This window comes from Camelus dromedarius, chromosome 9, assembly GCF_036321535.1.
Source record: "Camelus dromedarius isolate mCamDro1 chromosome 9, mCamDro1.pat, whole genome shotgun sequence".
Classification (NCBI taxonomy): Eukaryota; Metazoa; Chordata; class Mammalia; order Artiodactyla; family Camelidae; genus Camelus; species Camelus dromedarius.
In genome coordinates this window covers 39,206,893-39,228,328 of record NC_087444.1, presented here as the reverse complement: position 1 = coordinate 39,228,328, position 21,436 = coordinate 39,206,893, and positions in this window count along the sequence as shown.

Sequence of the window (21,436 nt, the reverse complement as noted above, 5' to 3'; positions counted from 1 at the left end):
CATTTTGTCCCTTTGTGAGATACACACACACACACTTACATACACTAGTCACAAAGCTCTCCTGATTAATGACAATTGCAAACTGTCTTAGATTCTCAGTGATGGCCAAATAAGGAACAATGAGTTAATATCTGACCAAGTTAAAGATAGATAGTTGGATAATACATTCTTTTGGCATTTCCCATATCTAAAAACGCAAAGCAGAACAGCAGGTAAATTCTGGGAACTGGGGGGGAAAATATGGAGCTGGATAATTACATCTACCACTAACTACAAACTGATTGGTCTTTATAAGTTATGAGATTTCTTAGTCTCACTTTTCTCATGTATAAATTTAGTGTGCTAATATATAAGATTAAATGAGAAAAATCCATATATGTCACCCAGGATGAGTAAATCACTACAGAAACTTGATGTAAGTTAGTCTTTGTTTTCATACTTAGGTGTCCTGAGCTAAAACAAAACCAAGAGACTAAGTTTCCTAAAATATTGGCATAATGGAACAGGAATATTAAGTTCTGCTTTTCCTCTCTGCTGTTACACTTTACTTTTTGATTTTTCTAAATGAATATCTATTATTTTTCCCAAATCCTGCACAGTAGGATTTATTAGTATTATTATCTGTATGTTATTATAAAATTTGCATCACTATTTGTGTATTTACTCATATTTCATCAGATAAATATATCTTACAATTTTACTTACTTTTTATAAGAGTTTAGATTTTTTTTCTTTCTTAAATAGCACTAGAATGCACATATTGTTTGGATTACTCTAAGTAAATTATTTATTTCATTATTATAAATAAATAAGTATATATTTAAGAAATTTCTGCAGGGAAATATTGTCTAGTTACTTCCTCTAAAGTCCTATTCAAATGAGAGATATTATTACTGTAATTGCTGTCCTGCTTTAGAACACAAATCAAGGTCAATGTGAACAGGAAGACATTGTTTAATAGCTGATAATCAGAGGAAGAGACCTTAACGTTAAGTGTTTGATTTAGGAAAGGACTTAGGAAAGTTTCCCTATAATGATCGGTTAATGCATTAATTTTATACTTGGAAAGAAATAGACATCAAAAAAGAATTATATGATCCCCAGTGACCAACATTTAAAAAAAAGTTTTAATGAATGTTAAGCTTTCAAATGAACTCATTGTTCTTTTGGCAACTCAGTATATGGATTTCACAGAGAAAAAAAATATAGGTCATTCTATAAAGAATAGAAAAGTAGATAAGCTACAATTTGTGTTAGTTAGGCCCCATTAATATCTATCTATTGGAAACACACCTGTGAAAATTCAGAGCTATAATTAGAAAAATCTTGTAGATGTTTCTTGGTTGCTGTAGTGGAAATGCTGTCTTTCATGTTTCTGCTGTATAAATAATATGAGATATATATATAAGTCAGACTGCCTTTTTGAATGGAGATAAATAAAGTCAACAAATATTTACTTTCTTTAATTATTTTACTTGACTGGAAAATTGAAAACAACATAGTAAACAAAACAAACCATTTATTTTCTCACAAAATAGCTTGCACTGAAGAGTATTTAAAGCACTCACTCATAGAAAAATAACATAAGATTTTTATACCCAGAAAGGAATTGAGACTTGGCCAATCTGGTGGTTTCCAATCTATGCCTCTTTGGGACCTCAGAGACCTACAAAGGCAGTTATGGCTTTAAGGAGTATTTAATAGTTTCTAAAGATTTAATTTTTTAAATGTTATTTTTATCATCAAGAGGCAAAACTAAAAAAAAAAAAACACATTGTTTCCTCATATTAAATTATATCACTAATTACATATTGTGCTGATAAAAAGTTTTAACTGCCCCCTTTTTAAACACACACACAAAATGTATTCAAAATATCAACAAATTTATTTCAGGCATAATGATAAGAGTTTAGGATATAGTGTTGAATAAGTTCTGGCTCTCAGATTGAGGGATACAGAGAATTAAACAATTTCACTAAAATGTACATAGGTGGAGAGAGAAACAAATAAATAATAAATGAACTGATTGGAACACAGAGGGTACAATGGTGATCCATACATGACGCTTCTAACTAAGTCTTGACATATTATGGAGGAAGTAATACCCAAGTTAAAAACCAAAAATATAAATGGAAGTTAGGCAGTCAAAGGTGAACAGGGATAATAGCATTCTGATAAGGAACAAAAAAAAGAGCAATATCTATCTTAGTAAAAATGTTTAGTTTGGTTAATTGACACATTTCAACATGTACGAAGGCTAAAGAGTAAATGGAGAAGGTCCTTGGTGGTGAAGGCTGGGTAATGTTGACACTGTCATGGTATACTAGGTCCCCAACTGAGCTTTGTGATATAATAATGAGGACCTACCCTAAAATGTTACTGCTTGGCTCCACTCCTGGATATTTGGATTTAGTGGTCTAGAATGGGTCCTGACAATCTATTCTTGCTTTATTTGTTTATTTATATTCCCACAGTTGGGAAGAAGGATAAAATCTAATCCACTCATTGCAAAGTTGGAACCAAGGACACTAGAGGAAATAGGTTGATTCAACATCTCTCCCACAAAACTGTTGAGCAAGGGTTAGAATATGGGTCTCCCTCTTTGTAGATTGGCACACTTTCAACAACAGAGTGACATGGGAGCTGGTTAAGCACGTGAGCAGGTTCTGTCAATGCCAAGTCCAACAAAAGGAAGAGGAAGGTTCAGTTGATCATGAAATAAACTATCAACCTGACAACATATCTCTTACTCCACAGTATCTCAATCATCATCTCACCCAATCCTCTGTCCGACATTTAAGCCCAGATGCTTAATGGCTCCTCCAGGGCAGGGATTGTTTCAGATTCTCACATCATTCAGAATGTCAAAATGAAGGAGTTTTAAAAATTTTCCTTCTTAAAATTAAAACAATTTCTTCTGAATCCGTGTGTGTGTGTGTGTGTGCGCGCGCGCACATGAGTATGTGACAGATGTACATGTGTACATATGCATATACATATAGTGTGAGTGTCTATATATATATACATAATTTTTTTCTCTCTATGGTATAGGGTCAGACTAGTTTAACAAACTAGTCAGAGTCAAGGACTAGACTAGTGCTACTTACACATAATGCCTTTAAAAGCTCAGTCATAAAGTTCATTGGAAGCACAACGTGGATCATGAGTGAAGGGGAGGGTTAAGAATGAAGGGTGAGAGACCTAGCACAGTCATAGGCAACATCTACTAGAACATGATGCTTGAGATTCCATCCTGGCCAATGTGAATATCCAAAAAAAAATCTCATATGCTGAATGGGGCCCAAAAAGAAGGACTCCAAGTAATGCTGACGGAGGCTGTATTATAATCTAAAGTTGGCTATGTGATGTCAGGCCAATGATTCCGATATCATCTGGGTTTGAGTAATGGTGCATTCCCAGGAAAAGAAAAGGCAAGGAGAATACGTGGTGTGAGAACATTTGCTAAATGGTTAAGTGTCAGCAAAGAGCTCTATCCTGCAGGGAGCTACAGAGCTTATTTATAAATAGAATCAGGGGATCTCAGCAAATTTATAGTATACAGACTTGTGGCAAGTTGAACATGTGGGTTGACAGGGCTACATTAGGGTGCAGGAGATGACAGGCTCAAAGTATCATGCTGAGCTGCAGAGTCCATCTGACCAGGAGAGGGACTTGAGGGCAGGACAGGTGCGTGCACCTGGACTTCAGATTTGGCCCTACTCACAAAGACTACTTTAACCTCTCCTTGTCTCTAGTTTTGTGAGGAGTACTAGCTAGTACTGCGGGGAGTACTAACAGTATAAGGCTTGTTAGTTTCAATTATTTTAAGGGGATTACTCTTAACTGAAGAGGCTGATGAAAACAGAGATTACAGCAGGGTGCTGTACTTAAGAGTACAAAATGTGTTTACTTCTCCAATGTTTCTGGAAGATGTTAGGCATTCAGTGGTATCTGTAATGAATGTATTAATCAACAATTAACTGTATTATTTGAGAATATTCTTATTTATAATTGAAATTTAAACATATATATATTTGATTCTGATCTACTACCCAGTATGATAGGATTAGTTTTTTTTTTTTTTTTCTTTGCATTGTTTCTTCCCAGGGTTCTGATTTGATCAATTACAAATTGGCTCTCTCTATCCTACACTGAATACAAGCCAGGCTGGTAACATGATTGTCTGTAATTCTCCATCTTCTGTGTTCATTCATGCATATCCAGGCAATGCTAACTCTCTAAGTCTCCAAGTCTTCAGTTATATTCTATATAGTATTCAAGATCTCTCTGTTTTACCTATTCCTTATAGGTTCCTGCTTCCTACTATTTCCCAATGTTCTTCACTCTTTCTCGTATTCAACAGTGCTTGTCTGGGCCAAAGTTTTCATCCAGAGATTCCAGGTTCCTTTTAATCCATTAGATGTTAAGTGTTCCAAACCAGAGGGAATCTGATAATCATTTGTGGAATTCTTGAGACATTTTTAATATTTCCAAAAGTCTAAGAAGACAATCTTTGCTGAGAATGGGAGCAAAGCTACTTGCCAGCACTTTCAAGGGTTTATCATTGAGAATAATTATTTCAGTTTAGCACTGAGCAGTGTTCCCTTTAAAGAGCTAGATGTTGGATTGGATTTTATTCCCATAGATTAATTAAAAAAATAAGATAAAACTGACAAGGTCACTCACTCCTACACTCATCTAAAATACTTCAAAGGCTACTACCCATTACTTTGGTATGTTCTCCTTTTATATGGTCCATAAGGCTCTGTGCAATCTTGTTCCTATCTCTCTCTTCAACTCATTTTAACCTTTGCCAGCTCTTTCTCTCTCTCTCTCTTATTCCATATGTAATCTCTTAGATCTCAGAAACACTGGCCCTCTCTTAGTTCCTTGAACTCAGCATGATTCGTGACCCACAAAGCCTTTTCAATGGCTTTTCTCTACCTCACCCTCTCCACTAATTAATTAACTCTCCTCATCCCTGGAGCAGAACAGAAGCAGGAATTTGTGAGGTAAGCCATCCCTGACCAGGTCAAATTCATTCAACATAAATTCACTGAGGGTCCACTATGTGCCAGGTAAGGTCCTTCCTGGAAATTAGTCTTACAGCCAGAAATAAAGTGTCTATGATAAAGTTTCATCATTCCTTGTAACTCTCCCGTACATCACTTATCACTGGTGTAACAACTTCTATTAGTGTGATACTTAAATGTTTATCGCCTCACTTATCATTTTCCTCACTGAAGCCAGGAAGCATTGGCTGCTTTTGCTCACTTTTTGAATCGAAGCTCACAAGAGTTTGACACGCAGTATTTGCAGGGTGAGACAGTGAATAAAATTACAATTTCGTATGATAGAGGTAAAAGAATAAACAGGATCTTTGGCTTGGACAGCTAGGAAGTACTGCCCATCCTGATTCATGAGTAAACAGTTTATCTATTTACTTCTCTTTTAAGCTGAAATAGGAGGTGAGATAAAGCACAAACATAAATGCCCAGAACACACATCTACATAGAAAGAGGACACGGCTTAGCCACGCGCAGAGCCCACCCAACTCTGATCAGGGTAAACCTAAACCTCTCTGGGTACAAAGTACACTTTGGGCACAAAGAGATCCAATTTTGTTGTCTGCATTGATCAAATTCACTGGCAGATACCCTCCTCTGTACTCAACCATCATTTCAGCTCTGAGTATAGTCAAACAGTCAATAGTTTTTAAAGACATTGTAAGGGAAGAATGGATTGTCTTTGGTTTTCCATAGGTGCAAAACCCTCATGATACTATTGAGATTCCTTTCCTCTTTGTAAAAATGGCAAATTTTAATTTAATTTAATCTTTATTCTATGAATGGAAATAAGATAGGGTGGTTGCTGGCACATAGCAGACAGGGGATAATTATTTGAAAAGAGAGGTGAGTGAAGCACAGAATGGGGACTGAGAGAGCTGAATTCTAGTCTGTGTTTTTTCACCATAGCTTTACAGATTTCCCTCAACTTATTTCTTCACTTGATTTACCCAGAGTTAACATATTAGTTACTTTTACGGCTCTAAGTTCTATAATTCTATATAAACTTCTGCTGCTTTTATTTGGAAAACTTTCAGAAAATTTGCTCTCCTAAGATAAGAATCAACATTAAAGAAAAACAGAGGTCTTCCATGAGTCTGATTTTACACAGTTAAGCCATAAACTTTTTTAGTGTTTAAAATATCCTATTGTTTCACTCTTTCATGGAGTATTTTTATGTTAAAGAATTTAGCATTTGTATGCATATTATGCTTCCCCTTTATGAAACAGACAGCAAAGAAGTTCAGAAATTTTGAAATAAAAAAGTCACTTGCAGTATCATTAAGTTTATTTCATTTCCCATTCTCATTACTATCACTGTCAAAATAATAGGTTCAATTTGTGTTATGTTCTCATTACAACCTTGAATGAGGCATCAGAATTTTAATGCCTCATATTTCCAAAGAATTAGAGAGCAGGCTGTATAACATTGACCTTTTCAATATTCCATGCAAATGGATTACTAGAAGCCACCTTTGAGAAAACATATTTATACCTCTCCTCCCTTCCCCACGTGGCAACTTCTTTTCCATCTTAATTGGGAAGGAGAGCAGGAGAAACTGTTCAGTCAGAGAGGCACAAGTCCTAAAAAGGTCTTAAGTCTGTGCCTGTGTGTATGTGCACGTGTGCATACATACACACAGACACACAAACATACATATATATTTATACATGTTTTATATATATATATGTATAAAAATGCTGAATATATATAAACCTTGTATAATGTAAATAAATATATTGGCACCTTTAGCAGTTGTATCCTGAAGTTTAGAACCCACTCAAAAGATAAAGTTCCACAATGTCAAATTAAGAAAACTTTCTTCTTATCCTCAGTTATGAAATACAGACTGAGGCTGGGCTTCTAAGTTTGTAGTAGGTTAATTATAATGTCCTTACTATAATATTCTCTGATTTGCCATGTCTGTTAGAGAAATAACTTCATTTGAACCTACTAAAATGGGTATCATAAAGAATAAGCAAATATTACACAAAACTTACTCAGTACATATTTAGCATCAGTCAACAGTCTAAGCAATTTATTTGTATTAAAATATTATCTTGTTATGACCCAAAGTTTCATCAATATCTGCCATACATACGTGAAAAATTGAGGCACAGAGACATTCATCCACTATTTGAGGCCACATAGCTAAAGAGACAGAATCAGAAATAACTTCAAAAAAATCCTATCATGTATTTAGTATGATATCATCATTAAAATCATATTAAAAGGCTTGATTCATTTTTTTTGAAAAATACATTTCAAGTGGTTATTATTTTATCATACCTTTAACAATTTTGTTATAATTTTATGTGATGTAATCTTATTATAACACAATCTGGAATAGGAGAGATGGAGTGAAACTGAATTTATAGCCCTTTAATCTCCTGATCAGTGGGTAAACTGTGAAATTCGTGTGTCGATCAGCAATCTTGTCATGAAACCCCCTTTCACGCCCCACTGCAATCAAATTCAGAGTCCAGGATTCTAGCTGATGATGATCATGCTGATAACGATTACGCTGATAACGATTATATCTCCACTATATCACATGTAATACTTTACACAGATGCTACCAAACTGCAAGAAAACAACACAATTTTAGAAACTCTGAGCACCATTTTTTAAAGACTAAATATTTGTAATCATTCAATTAGAAGTAATTTATACATTCACTTGTAAAATTTCCTAATTCTTAATTACATAGAGAGGAAGGGAAGTGGGGTGGGTCCAGGAGGGGGACAGTTTATATGTTAAATTATTTTAAAGGCTTCTTGTTTCCATATTTAATTAAGAATATCAAGATTTTTATTGGTAAAAATAATTCAGTTCAAACATGTACATTTTAAACAATCATTCAGTACTGCCTGATTGTACATTCTGTAATTAAAACTTCAAACTAAATTGAACTTTCTTCTCCACTCTACCTAACACACATGCATACTCTATAGACATCTAAAACAGATTTCCAAATTTTAATATAGAATTTAAAGACTATAATTTCATGTATCTTCTTTGTGGATTTTGAGGGCTTAATTGCTATGTTATGGCTGCACTTATCAGAAAGCATTGAAAAGTGTTAATTACTTTGTACTTCGGTTAGTTATGAATGCATGCAAAATTTAACTTCTTCCCCAGGAGCAAATAAAGCCCACATTTATTATGTTACATAAAAGTTATGGAATGATTTAAAATAATTAAGCCAAAGGCAGTCATACTCTAAGTTTCAAACATTTGTACGGTGCATAAAAGCAATCCTGGAAAATTCCATAAACCACATAGTCATTTTAATGAGATGGGTAGGAAATGATAAAATATGTGTGTCTGCCTATATATGTTTGCACATGTGTGTATATATGTTGTTTGACAAACATAAAAGTTTGGAAACAGTAAGCAAATAACAGAAAATGAGCACAGAAAGGACTTTATGAAAATCACATCTTCTAACCATTTTCCTGGTACTACCAGGACACCAGTATCACATCCTAGATCCTGAGTCCTGAACAAAATCTCTGTCAATAATCTTTGTGAGAAGACTTCTGCTGACTGCGGACTCACTATTGCTGGAGGTAGTTTCATCCTATATTTAGTTTGATTATGATTACTCCTTAGAATATGATTTGTGTTTAACTGGAATGTTTCATACAGTTGATATATTTGCTGCAATTCAATAATTTGAGAAACATTTTTGAGCATTCTTATATAATCTGTACTGTTTTATGTGCTGAGTCATAGTGACGAACAAAAAGGCAGAAAAGTCCCTGTCCTCATGGAGACTGTGTACAGGAGTGAGAGGAGGAGTGTGTGATGCTAAACAGCAACAAATAATAATGAGAAGAAACAAACAATAATTGCAAATGGAAAGGGAATATGTTATGATTAAGACACAACTCTTGGCACCAGGGCCACCACTGCTATGTAACAGATTTGAGATCTTGGATTATTTCTCTCACTCAAAAGCTGTAAGAACCACATGACCCAACACATAAGTACGGCTTTGTTCTTGCCTCAGTATTTAGCAGTCTTAACTACTAGGTTGACATGCTTATGGTAGTGGTGGTGGGAAAGGTATTCTGAAAAAACAAAAACAAAAACAAAAACAAAAAAACATGATCAGGTCCATAACCTCCTCCACACAGCAGTCCTTTAAATATTTGAGGACAAGTTACAGTCTGAGACATCTTAACTCTAAATTTCTCTCTTCTGGTTCCTTAAATGGTTGTTGATATGATTTGCTTTCTACTATCTTCATCATTTTTTTTCCAGTCTCCTCTGAAAAAACCTTTATGTCTTAACTCATGTTCCTGCATTAGCATGCATATATTTAAAAATGAGAAAAACAAAAACATAAAGATGTGAAATCAAAATAATATATTATAAACAGCAAAAATCCACAGAATGGCCTTTTTAGTCAAGGTAAAAGACTTGATGAGCTCATCACAATGTAAAAATAATCTTTAAGAACTAGGTGTAATACACAGCATGTTACTATAGTTAACAGTAACTTATTGCATGTTTGCAAGTTGCTAAGAGAGTAGATCTTAAAGTTTCTCATTACATAAAAACATTTGTAGTGATATGAGGTGACTAATGTTAACAACATGTGGAATTCATTTTTCAGTATATATACTTATCAAATCATATTGGACTAATATAATGTTATATGTCAATTATATCTCAATAAACCTAGACAGACAGCAACCATTTTTAAACATTTAAAACCCCAAAGTGAAGTAGGGAGAGAGGGAAACAACCTAAACATAACAAAGATGGATTACTGAATGGATGATTACCATTATCCTAAAATACTGAAACACTAAAAACTGTATCATTTCAAAACAGAAACAGGGAAACTCTGTATCACTCTAAGTATTTAACACTAACTCTGAAGGGGTTAGCAACTGCAAAAATGAAATAACATGAAATAATTGGCATACATATTAGAAGAAGATGTCAAATGATCCCTATTCGGTGAAGATTATGATTATATGTACAATTAGAGTTTAATAAGGAAATGTGGTAAACAAGTAGGTTATAATATAAAATAATCATAAGATTATTATTTCCTCCAACAAAACAAATGAAGAATTGAAATTTAAAAATGCGTTCCCAATAACAACAACAACAAAATATGTAGGGATATATTCAATAGAAGAAAGGCATCAGGCCAATATGAAGAAAGCTACACAAGAAATGGAAAGGCTTCTTGAACATAAAGACTTAATATAATAAAAATGCAAATTCTCCCAAAATAAATAAATATGTTTAATGCCATTCCTATTGAAACTCCTACAAGATCAAGATGGTGAAGGAAAATTGGATAAATTTATCTTAAGCTTACATGAAAAGCAGACTCAAAAATAACAGAGAAAACTATGAAAATGTATAGAGTAGACATATCAGATAACTGAATATACTATAAAGGCACTGTAATAAAATGTGGGGGAAATTAAGAACTATACTGAGAGAGTAGGTATTCTGGCCGCATGTTAGGCATAGATATTTTTATTAAATCATCATTTTCTATATTTCAAGTGCCCTCTCTCTCATCTCTCTCTCTGCCTCCTTTTCCCTCTTTCTCTGTCTTAGCTTTCATTCAGAATTTCTCAAGTCTAGCTTCAGTGGTATATTACATAGTTTAATTGTTAAGCACAGTCAAGCATCATGGCTATTTTCCATGAGAATAATAATAACCTAAATCTGATAGACATGGGTAAGGGAATTTTTTTCTTTATGAAGGAATAACCTCTTCTATGTGTTATTCTTCCAGGTGTTAAACGCCAAAGTAAGTCAATCAAACTATAATTGACTCTAATTGGTACTCCCACAAGCTCTTCATCTTTTAAAAAAGTACCTAAAGTTAAGAAGAGGTGAAAAATTCATCTGTGACTTTAAATATTAGAAAATCTGATTTTCCTAAGAAAATACCTCTGATTCTGAATCAGAATATATATATATATTTTTTCCATAAAGCATTAATTAATACTAAAGTAGTTCCATATCTTAAGTCAACAGATTGGTCCCTTGTACCATTTTTTTGACTTCCAAGAAATGATATCAAGTTATAAATAAATTTTGTATTTAGGAGTATAGGTGATACCAAATTTAGATCTTAAGTGTGAGTTTCCTGGGGTAGAGGCTTTGCATTATTTATCTTTTCTTATCACTAGCATCTTTAAGACAGGGCCTAGAAGTGAGTATGATATACATATAAATTTTGAGGAACAAAATAAATGCCTTTCTATCAGAGAAATGGAAGTTCCTGCCAATGTAACCTCTAAAATGAGTTTTAAATAAGGAGCTTAAAGATATTCTCCTTGTTTGTCACAGAAAACACACACACACACACACACACACACGAGTTTATATATATATGTATGTATACACACACACATATATGCATGCACACACACACACTCACACATATACACATACATGCATAACCTAGGCTTTTTCCTATATAGAAACCAATACAGATTCAGAGATAAGGTGAAAATCTTTCAGATTGTATATAACGTATAATATCTGTTATTTGAAAATACATGTTTGCTCAAATAGGTACTATCAATTAATACTCTGCCATCTAATTAGACACTTTTTAATCTCATCTGTTTTCTCATCTCCAAAGTGTAACTCCACAGAGGGAGAGCACATATGGGATTGCCCCAAATTAACACAAAACCAAAGGGGAACTTCCCAGAGGGAAGTGGCTTGTATGCATTTGATGTGACACAAACCTGAAAAGATACATGATGTCAATACACATTTTACAATTTTGTTTTAAAAGTCAAATCTTTCCTCATATGATAAATCATTTTTTTTTCTTTCTTACAGACTCCAGCAAAAATGGTTTGTTTTTAGACCTGGAGATGACACTGTACTCTATGGAAATAGATGTATTGGAAGTGGCAAATGCAAAGCTTCTTATTCACAATGATTAAAGTGCTGGCAAATAAAGAGCTATGAGAAAAGGCAAAAGGAATTCTGAGTATTCAACTGTAAGCAGTAAATGTTGCTGAATAGCAGAATAGCTTCCACAAAGACACACTGGTTTACAACATAAAATGAGGACAAGGGCTGGTTCTCCCTTCTTCCTATGGGTAAGCACCACATGCACTTAAATCACCAGAGGAAGGAGAAGGGACTGGTCTGCTAGGCTTAAAGTGGAAGAGAGTGTTATTAACACTTAGAGTCTAACGGTGATTGTGATACTCTGTATTTCTCTAAAGTGCCTGCACACACAGGTGGTTTAGGTATATCTATTTAGAAGAGATTAAAGAATTCACTATTTAATGTCATTTTATGACTCAGGCAAAATGATAATGGACAAGATGATCTTTTGTGATCCTGGACAAAAATTTAACTGACTGTAATCATGATTATGTTTTGGTTGTTGAACTAAAAAAGAAAGCTGCAATACAAACATTTCTTGACACTCCATTAGAATCAAAATCAGTCTACAGTGCACAGGCTACCTAGAAAGTCTGCTCTAAAGTTAACCTAAACATTATTTTAAAACTTTATTTCATGGGACTTGGAAAGGGGAGTTGATCGCTTCTGAATGCACAGCTGTAAATATCCCTTTGCATAAGCACATTAATGATCAAATATTAGGTTACCCTTTTGTGACATTTTCTGAGCTTTAATTTTTATTTAATTGAAAGTATGTTAGAACTGCTGTAACATTTAGAAGCATGGCTCTGGGAAGGCCATGCGTGCCTGTTTCCTTAAGTACATATTTATCCAGCAGGCTAACATTTTGAGACAACTATGCCAGCTGTTAACGAGATTTTATAGGTTTAATGTTGACACATGGAAATTTTAATTTATACTTTATCAATTGTTGACATAGGTGATGATTAGCAAAATGGAAAACATATCAATTATGTTTTTCAATTAAAAAGATGTACCACAGCATACAATTTAACCAGATATTTTCTGTTCTTGATACTGTATTATCTTCCATTCTTGGAGTTAGGGATACAATTCCAACACTTTACATATAACTGGCTATGATATTTTAAAAACTACACTCACCAGCAACACTGCAATTACACTTACATTCATTTAATTGCTTAACGTTTTGGGGAAAGTTTTAAAGTAATTTAGTCCTTTCACAAATACCTGAGGTGGAGATCAATAGTCCCACTTGACAAGAGAGAAAACCATGCTTGTCAAAGTCACCAGCTCATCTACAACAGATTCAGGATTTGAACCTAGATTCTTTATCTCCAAGTCTAGTGCTTTTTCACTGCACTCAATTATGTATCTTTTAATAATAAAAGGGTGTCTAAATCTGCTTGGGCTGCTGTAACAAAAATACCATAGATTAGGCGGCTTATAAACAACAGACTCATTTCTCACAATTCTGGAACCCGGGAAGTCCAAGATCAAGCTGCTGGCAGATTTGCTCTCTAGGGAGGGTCCACTTCTGGGTTTATAGATGGCCACTTTTTAGCTGTAATCTCACATGGCAGAGAGGGCAAGGAATCAATTTGGGGGATACAAATATTCAGTCTAAAGAGGAGGGCACGTGTGTGTGTGTGTTTCCTTGAACTCTAATGAACCTGAACACATGACTTTGGACCACATGCACAAACACCCTGAGTAATGAGAATATAACATTGCTAGATAGGTATGTGCCTCTGCATTTTAATAATATAGAGAACATTATAGCTCAACATCTACATTTAATGACCTAATATATTCAGTATGACTTTCTTGCTGGTTCTGTTGCTGATCAGCTTAACTATTGAAAATAATGTTTCTGACAAACAAACATTGAATGCTGGACCACATTTGTGTCACTCTGTCCAGATGTAACAGCAGACTATGTCTCTAGTCCAAATTAAACTTCTTAGAATGATATGTCTTTTAAAAATGAGCAGAGAGAGAGCTTAACAGGTCAATTTAAGAGTGAAACTAATAGAAAAAGGTACTTGTAGCATTTAGGGATTTCTAACTGCCACAGAAAGTCCAGAGGTTCAGCTCATTAGAAGTACTTTAGTGCAGGTGGTTCCCTCTGAAAACATCCACTCACGCCCAGCATGATTCTTCCCTTCATCCATTATTTTAAATATTTGCTTTTGCTTTGAATTTACTTTAAACCATCTGATAAACTATACATTCTAACGTAATATAATATTATGTATAGGCATATTCTTTTTTTAATTTTTTCCATTCTATTCATTAAAATATATACTCCATAATTTTTTATTCTGTTTCGTATTTTGTTCCAACTGCAGAATACAGGACAGGTCCAGGTAAACAATAAATAGTCAATAACTGTTGAGTTGATTTGTTGCATGAAAGGAGGTCGGAAAATTATTCTCCCATTGAGAAGCATCATACACTGTATGACTTTTAAATTGCCTTATTCTGAATCTTGAATATTGCTGATGAAGTGTCTGCAGCACCATCACAGATTCTCATTTCATAAATTTCAAGCTACAGGTCAGAAGTGCTTTTCTTTCATCTACCCTCATCCTCATATATGTTGAAGAAACTGTCAAAGGCAGTCCAAAAGGAGGGGGAAAATAGCCTGGTGAGGTTGTGAATAAAATTCTCCTCATTCATGTGATCTCTTTTATTAAAATGGTCTCCTAAGCTTAGACCCATGAGCCAGGCTTAATTAAAGTTATTTGCTTTTAGCTTAGAATATGAATTGCCCCTTCTCATTCTGAGGTAGAATCCACCACTGACAGCAGGAGTAGAAACCGGTGGCTCTGTCTTCTCTAGAATTTGTTCCTTTGTCCTCAAATGAATCACTTTAATTAAAATAACTTACTGACCTTTGTCTCGCTCTCTCCCTTGGCTACAAGAATTTTTTTCCAAGCCTCAGATTCTCCCTCAGATAGTTAAAAATATTGCCCTGAGAAACTCCTTTTATTTCCTCCAGAAATATTTTTTGTAAACATCTCTTCTTTTTTATTATGACTGGGCATGCTAGTTGATATCTTTGATTGATAAATATTAATACCACACACAAATTTACTAGACTCCAAAGCCAGGGTAACAGCAGTGTTCTTCAATGCTTGTTTCTTTTGGGCCTAATACAATACTTGAGATTTAGTAGGACTTGAAGCAAACTTTGTGAATGAAAGAGGCAATGAAATATATGACCAATTATTTATAAGACTGGAGATGATCTGAAACCTTTAAAATGTAGTGGAACTACTTCAAAAACAGACTATTTTAAATAAAATTTTTCTTGTTATAGGAGATATCACAGTTGCTGAAAATAGCAGAGATGGCTAGATTTTGTGAGGACTTATTATTCATTCATTCTATCAAAAATATTTATTGAACCATATAATACGCCATGCAGTTTATTTAGTGTGCAACAGAGCAGTGAACAAACAGACTCAGTCTCTCTCTTTAGCAATCATACATCCTCATGGGAGATAATACACATTAATCTAGAAATCACAGATATTCTAAAATATTTATATCTACGTTAAGCTATCTGAAAGAAATAAAGAGAGTTTTATAACAAGAGAACCTAACTTCAACTGGAAATGGAGAGGGTAGAGGAGAGAGCCTCCCTGGGGAAGAAGCATTTACTCTGAAGAAGAATGGGCTGTGTCACAATGAACAAGAAGGAGAAAAATAGTCCAGGTAGAGGAAATAGCAGGTGTGAAGTGCCTGGGAGATGGCCCATTTGAAGAATGATGGGCAGCAAGAAGAGAAGCGGGAAATGGAAATATAGAACAGATATGTGGGTTAGTGGGGTCACGTGAAAGATCCTGAATTTGTTCTAAAACCAATGGCACAGCATTCACTGACGTTTTTATTTTAAGATGATTCCATTCTCTGTAGGCAATATGGGGCTGAAAAGGGGCAATGATGACAGGGAGGCTACTGGATAGAAGATTACTGCCAGAGTTCATATGATGGCAATTTGAGCTTTGCAGGTTTAAAGACTAGCTGGGGGATCTAAAGTACCGAGAAAGACTTGGCTCATACGCAAACACTGGACTAAAAATGATAGCTTTGAGGAAATCAAATTTGGGGTGAGGATTAAGTGTTCTGCTTCAAGTATGTTAAGATTGGCAATACTGTATGAAATCCAAGGGCAGATGCCAACGAGACATTTTTACACTTACACACCCACACACATACAGTCACACATGGGTCTGCAGCTGACAAGAAGGACTTGCACTCGAAATGAAGTTTTGAAAATGAACAGCTTATAAGTAATATTTACAGCAAAGAAGACTGATAACTTGCAGGCAGAGGGGTGGAAGGAAATCCACAGATGTATAACATCAAAGAAACCAAAGACAGCAAGTTTTAATAAAAGGTAAACTCAACGGTATATGAAATGATGCTTGAGAATAGGAATGGGAATAGGCACCATCAATATTATATTCATTGTATACATGAATGATGTGGGAATCAGGAGAGTAAACGATATGTCAAAAGCTACACAGTGACGTGGTCAAGACTTCAAATCAGGTTTGTTATTTTTTTTTTAATTCTAAATTCTCATCTCACGACATTATGATATGATACTTTGGATACTCATACACACGGTAGTTGAACGTCTTAGCTTGTTCAGATGGAATAGAAGAGTTGGAGACTGGCCTCTCAAGTTGAGTAGACAGATGCAGGTGCATTCTTATTAGAAGGCAACATTAGGGTCTCACCTGCCCTAAACTGGCCACCTTTTCTCAAGTGATCTACAATTCTTATGGAAGTTCTAAAGGCTCAGCTCTGGAATTTCTTCTGTATTTGTCATTAAGGTGCTTGTGGAACATGAAAATAGAGTCACATTGGAAGAGTAAAGAGTAGAATAATCAAGAATTATGACACATTAGTTCTTCTTAGCTGGGGCCACCTTTGACTGTTCTACATACAAGAGCCACCTCTTTGCATGTGTCCTGGTATCTCGCCACAGTTTCCTTTGTAAAATACATACATTTTTGTTTATAGGTCTACTGCTTTCCTGGCTCACAAATAACCCTGAGGAAGGTCAGAATGTTGTATTCATTCTTTATTGATAGCATCTAATAGAAAGTCTACATATACTGGTCACTTGATAAATAATTGTAGAGTGAATGATTAAATGAATTATTGAGATTCAGAAGCAACCCAAGAGTTCTTCATTTGTATGAACCTCACAGGATTTGAATGTTGGGATAACTAGAATAGTTACAATTTGTTACAGGAAAGTCTATGTATATCAGCCTGGTGATTGGAAGAAAGTAAGTATAAGATGCCTGTGGAGAGGGAGGAAAGGAAGGTACAACTGTTTATTGAGAGATAGCCAAAGGACATATTCAGTGAGTGCAATGAATGAGAGCATCCTAGGAAAGAGAAAGAAGTCTGGGTGGTGAGGATAGGTAACAGTTGAAAAAAAATCAGCTCTGAGGTAATGCATCTCTTTTTCATCTCCCTCTTATGAATAATAAATGTTTTCATTGACTTCATAGCAAGTCCCATTCTTCACAGTCTCCTTCCTTCTTACTAGTCTCTAACTTTTCACAACAAATGAGAGGGAGTGAGAAAATTTAGAATATTTTATGTATATTAGGATATAGCCCCCAGAAGATTAAAAAGGCCCTAATTAGTCACCTACATACAGGTACATTTAAGACTGATTTTTCCAAATACATGAGTGTTTCTCTAATATATGGAAGACATACTTCACAACTTCTCAGTTTTACAAGTTTCCTATCCAATTTGTGTCTCTAGATTAAGGAACTGAATTTGAGATTGGTTGTCCTATCTTACTCAGGAAATTCCAAATAGTATCTAATATAAGAAATATCTTTCATTGTACTGTAGTTGAAATTCTCTAACAAAACAAAGCATTTTTAGATGAAGATAAAATTGTTAAGATATCATCAGGTTTTCACTGAGGAAAGGAAGTTAAGCTCATATTATTTAGTATGGAAAACACATTATAAATATAAATCCCCACATACAGGCATATTTCTTTTTATTGTGCTTTGTTTATTGCACTGTGTTTTTTACAAATTGAAGGTTTGTGGCAACCTGTGTCAAGCAAGTCTATAGATAATCTTATTTCCAACAGCATTTGCTCACTTTGTGTCAGATTTTGGTAATTCTTGCAATATTTCAAGCCTTTTCATTATTATTATGTTTTTGTGATCTCTGATCAGTGGTCTTTGATACCACTGCTATGACTCACTGAAGACTCAGATGATGGTTAGCATTTTTCAGCAATAAAAGTATTTTCTTAGATAAGCACATTGTGTTTTAGACATAATGCTATTTCACACTTAACAGACTACAGTATAGTATAAACATAACTTTTATGTGCACTGAGAAACCAAAAAAAATCATGTGGCTCATTTTAGTACAATACTGACTTTATTATTGTGGTCTAGAATGGACCCTGAAATATCTCCGAGGTATGCCTGTACACATAGAGAGTTTCCACACACTCTTGACACAGAGTCTATGCCATAAGCCATTACCTGAAATGTCTCTTAGTAGATCCTATAAAGGTTACTGCAGCTTATAGATGCAAATTATTTTTAATTTTGTAAAGTATTATAGACATAGATGTATATAAAGAGATATAGATAGATATAGACATGGACAAAGACATAAATATGGATATAGACATGGACATGGGCATAGATGTGGATGTGGACATAGACACAGAAAGAGATACAGATAGAGAAATAGATATAGACACAGGCCTAGATATGGATATGGACATAGATATAGACATAGATATGGATATAGACATGGACATAGACATGGATATGGATGTGGATGTGGACACACAGACATAGATATAGAAATAGTTACAGACACAGACATAGATATGGACAGAGACATGGACATAGACATAGAGAGATACGGACATAGACACGAACATAGACATGAATATGGATGTGGACACACAGACATAGATGTAAAAATAGTTATAGACACAGACATAGACATAGATATGGACAGACATCATGGAGCAGTGATTAAACCACTGTGTGGCCATGTGACTAGCTTTTACAATTCCACTAAAACAGAGTTTCTCAATCAAAGCACTGCTGACACTTGGGGCCAGATTTGTTGTGGGAGGCTGCCCTGTTTACAGTAGGATGATTACCATTATCCCTGGCCTCTATCCACTAGATACTGGTTGCACCTGTTCCCCAGGTATAACGACCAAAAATAGCTCAAAGATATTGTTAAGTGTCCCCAAGGAGGCAAAATCCCCCCAGACTGAGAACTATATTCTAGAAAAATGTTTCTCAAATTGTTTCTCAGAGCCTCATAGACAGAAAGTGTTTAAATGTGAAGATCTCTGGTGCCCACAATTAACTGAATCAGAATTTTTAGAGAGGAAGTTCTGGGACTCTGAACCTTTCATAAGCAGACTTGATGGTACTAAGGGAATTACAACTTTAATATGCAAATACACTGTGAGATAACCACAAAATAAACCTCAATCCTGAGGCAGAGAAAAGACAGTGATTCTATGAGGTTACCATGTAGTTTTCTGATTCACCAATGCACAGAATGAAAGATACGTACATCTAAAAGGTATTTTTATTGGATTTGCAATACATAATTAATATTGTACTCCATGAGAATTGAACTGCTAGCTAAAATGTCAAAATTCCATCTGTCATATCACTAATTATTTCTGTAGTTCTGAGCAAGTCTTAGTGCCTAACACAGACTTAGTGAGTAGTAAATATCAGTCTCCTCTTTTTCCTCCCCATCCTTTTCAAGCGCTCCATTAAAAAAAAAAAGGAAATAGACTTACCTGGCCTATTTCACAAGAATGCAAATGAACAGGGAGATTGTGATAATGCTTTGATAAATGCAAATATGTGAATGTGCCACTATTATTATCCATATGATGCTATGAGGTTTTTTTTTTTTAATAGTCAAACTTCTGTTTTTCCTCCTCATGTGCTGCCTTCACACATAGTCCAGCTGTGGCATATGGTCAATTCTTGATTACCTGTGAATGGATTAGCTGTCTTGTAGATTATCCACGTGCATTGGGGGCTGACTCATTATCTAGCTGAACAGCTGCTAATACATCTGTCTTCTCCTACTCACAACGGGATTCCCAGAGAGGCTTTCCCCTTCTACCAACCAGCTCATACAACTCTGCTCATTTGTGTCTCCTCTGAAATAACCCAGCCTGTTGGAGTCTTCAGCCTAAGGATTTGTGGGGAAAGGAAATGGAAAAGAAGTAAGACATCAGGCATGTTTCCAAATTTCCTCTGGTCTTCATGGAGAAGCTTATAGCAATTGGCTTCCTTCCTACTATACAAATAGGTAAATTTTGTTGGATGAAGCATGTTTGCCCCATTAGCACACATACTGCTGTCTCCTGATAAAGAGTTAAAAGGGGAAGGAGAAAAGGGAAAAAAAAGTCATGGAGATTTCAGAAAAATCCCCAAAAGAAAAATTTATACTTTATAAAACCCACTGTGGTAACTTTAAAACATGTCTGTAAATTCTTTGACACTCTTCCTATCAAAAGCTGAGCCTATAACCCTTCCCTTTGATTCTAGCTGACCTTAGTACATAGTCAACCAGAGGAGTACGGCAGACATGACGTTATATAGCTCATAAAGGTGTTACAGCTTCTGCCTGAATTTCTAGAAGACTCAGACAAGAGAAGTGAGTCACCATGGAATCAATCTGACTGCTCTGAGGCCACTCTCCTGTGAAGAAGCCCAAACCAGCTCATGCTGAGACAGCACATGGAGAACACGTCAGAGAGATGACATGAAGATGTGACATAACCAGCCAGCTCCCATCTGCTCCAGTGGCTTTCTGATCCACCTCCAGCCCCCATCTCACTGCACATGAGTGACCCCCAGCTAGAACCACCAGCCTAACCTTGCCCGAATTCCTGCAACTGTGAAGGATGATAATATTACTGTCATTATCATAAACCACTGAGCTTTGGGGTAACATGTTGTATTGCAATAGATGGCTGATACATCCCCTAATACATCAACCTATAACTTCTCATTATTATTGTTTAAGAATCAGACTCTGGTAGGAAAATGTGTGTAAGGGACTAATGGCATATGTCTCTCTCATGTATTTAACAAGCGTCCATTACCTCAGACACTTTTCTAGGAAAGGGTGGTTTATAGTTTAGCAGACATAGTTCTACACTCTCGAGATATATAGAGCACAGAGGGGATACACATGTTAGGTGTAAATGAGTAGATAAAGAAGAAAGAAAGAAACAAATAGTGAAAACTATTGATGCAGAGAAAAAAATATATAATGAGGTCATATACCAGGGAAATAGGACTTTATCTGGGCTAGGAGCAGAGAGGGTGGTGGGTTGACTTTATTTTCTAACTGTCCTATGTAATGTCCTGATATCTCTGAGGTACAGACCATTTTTAAG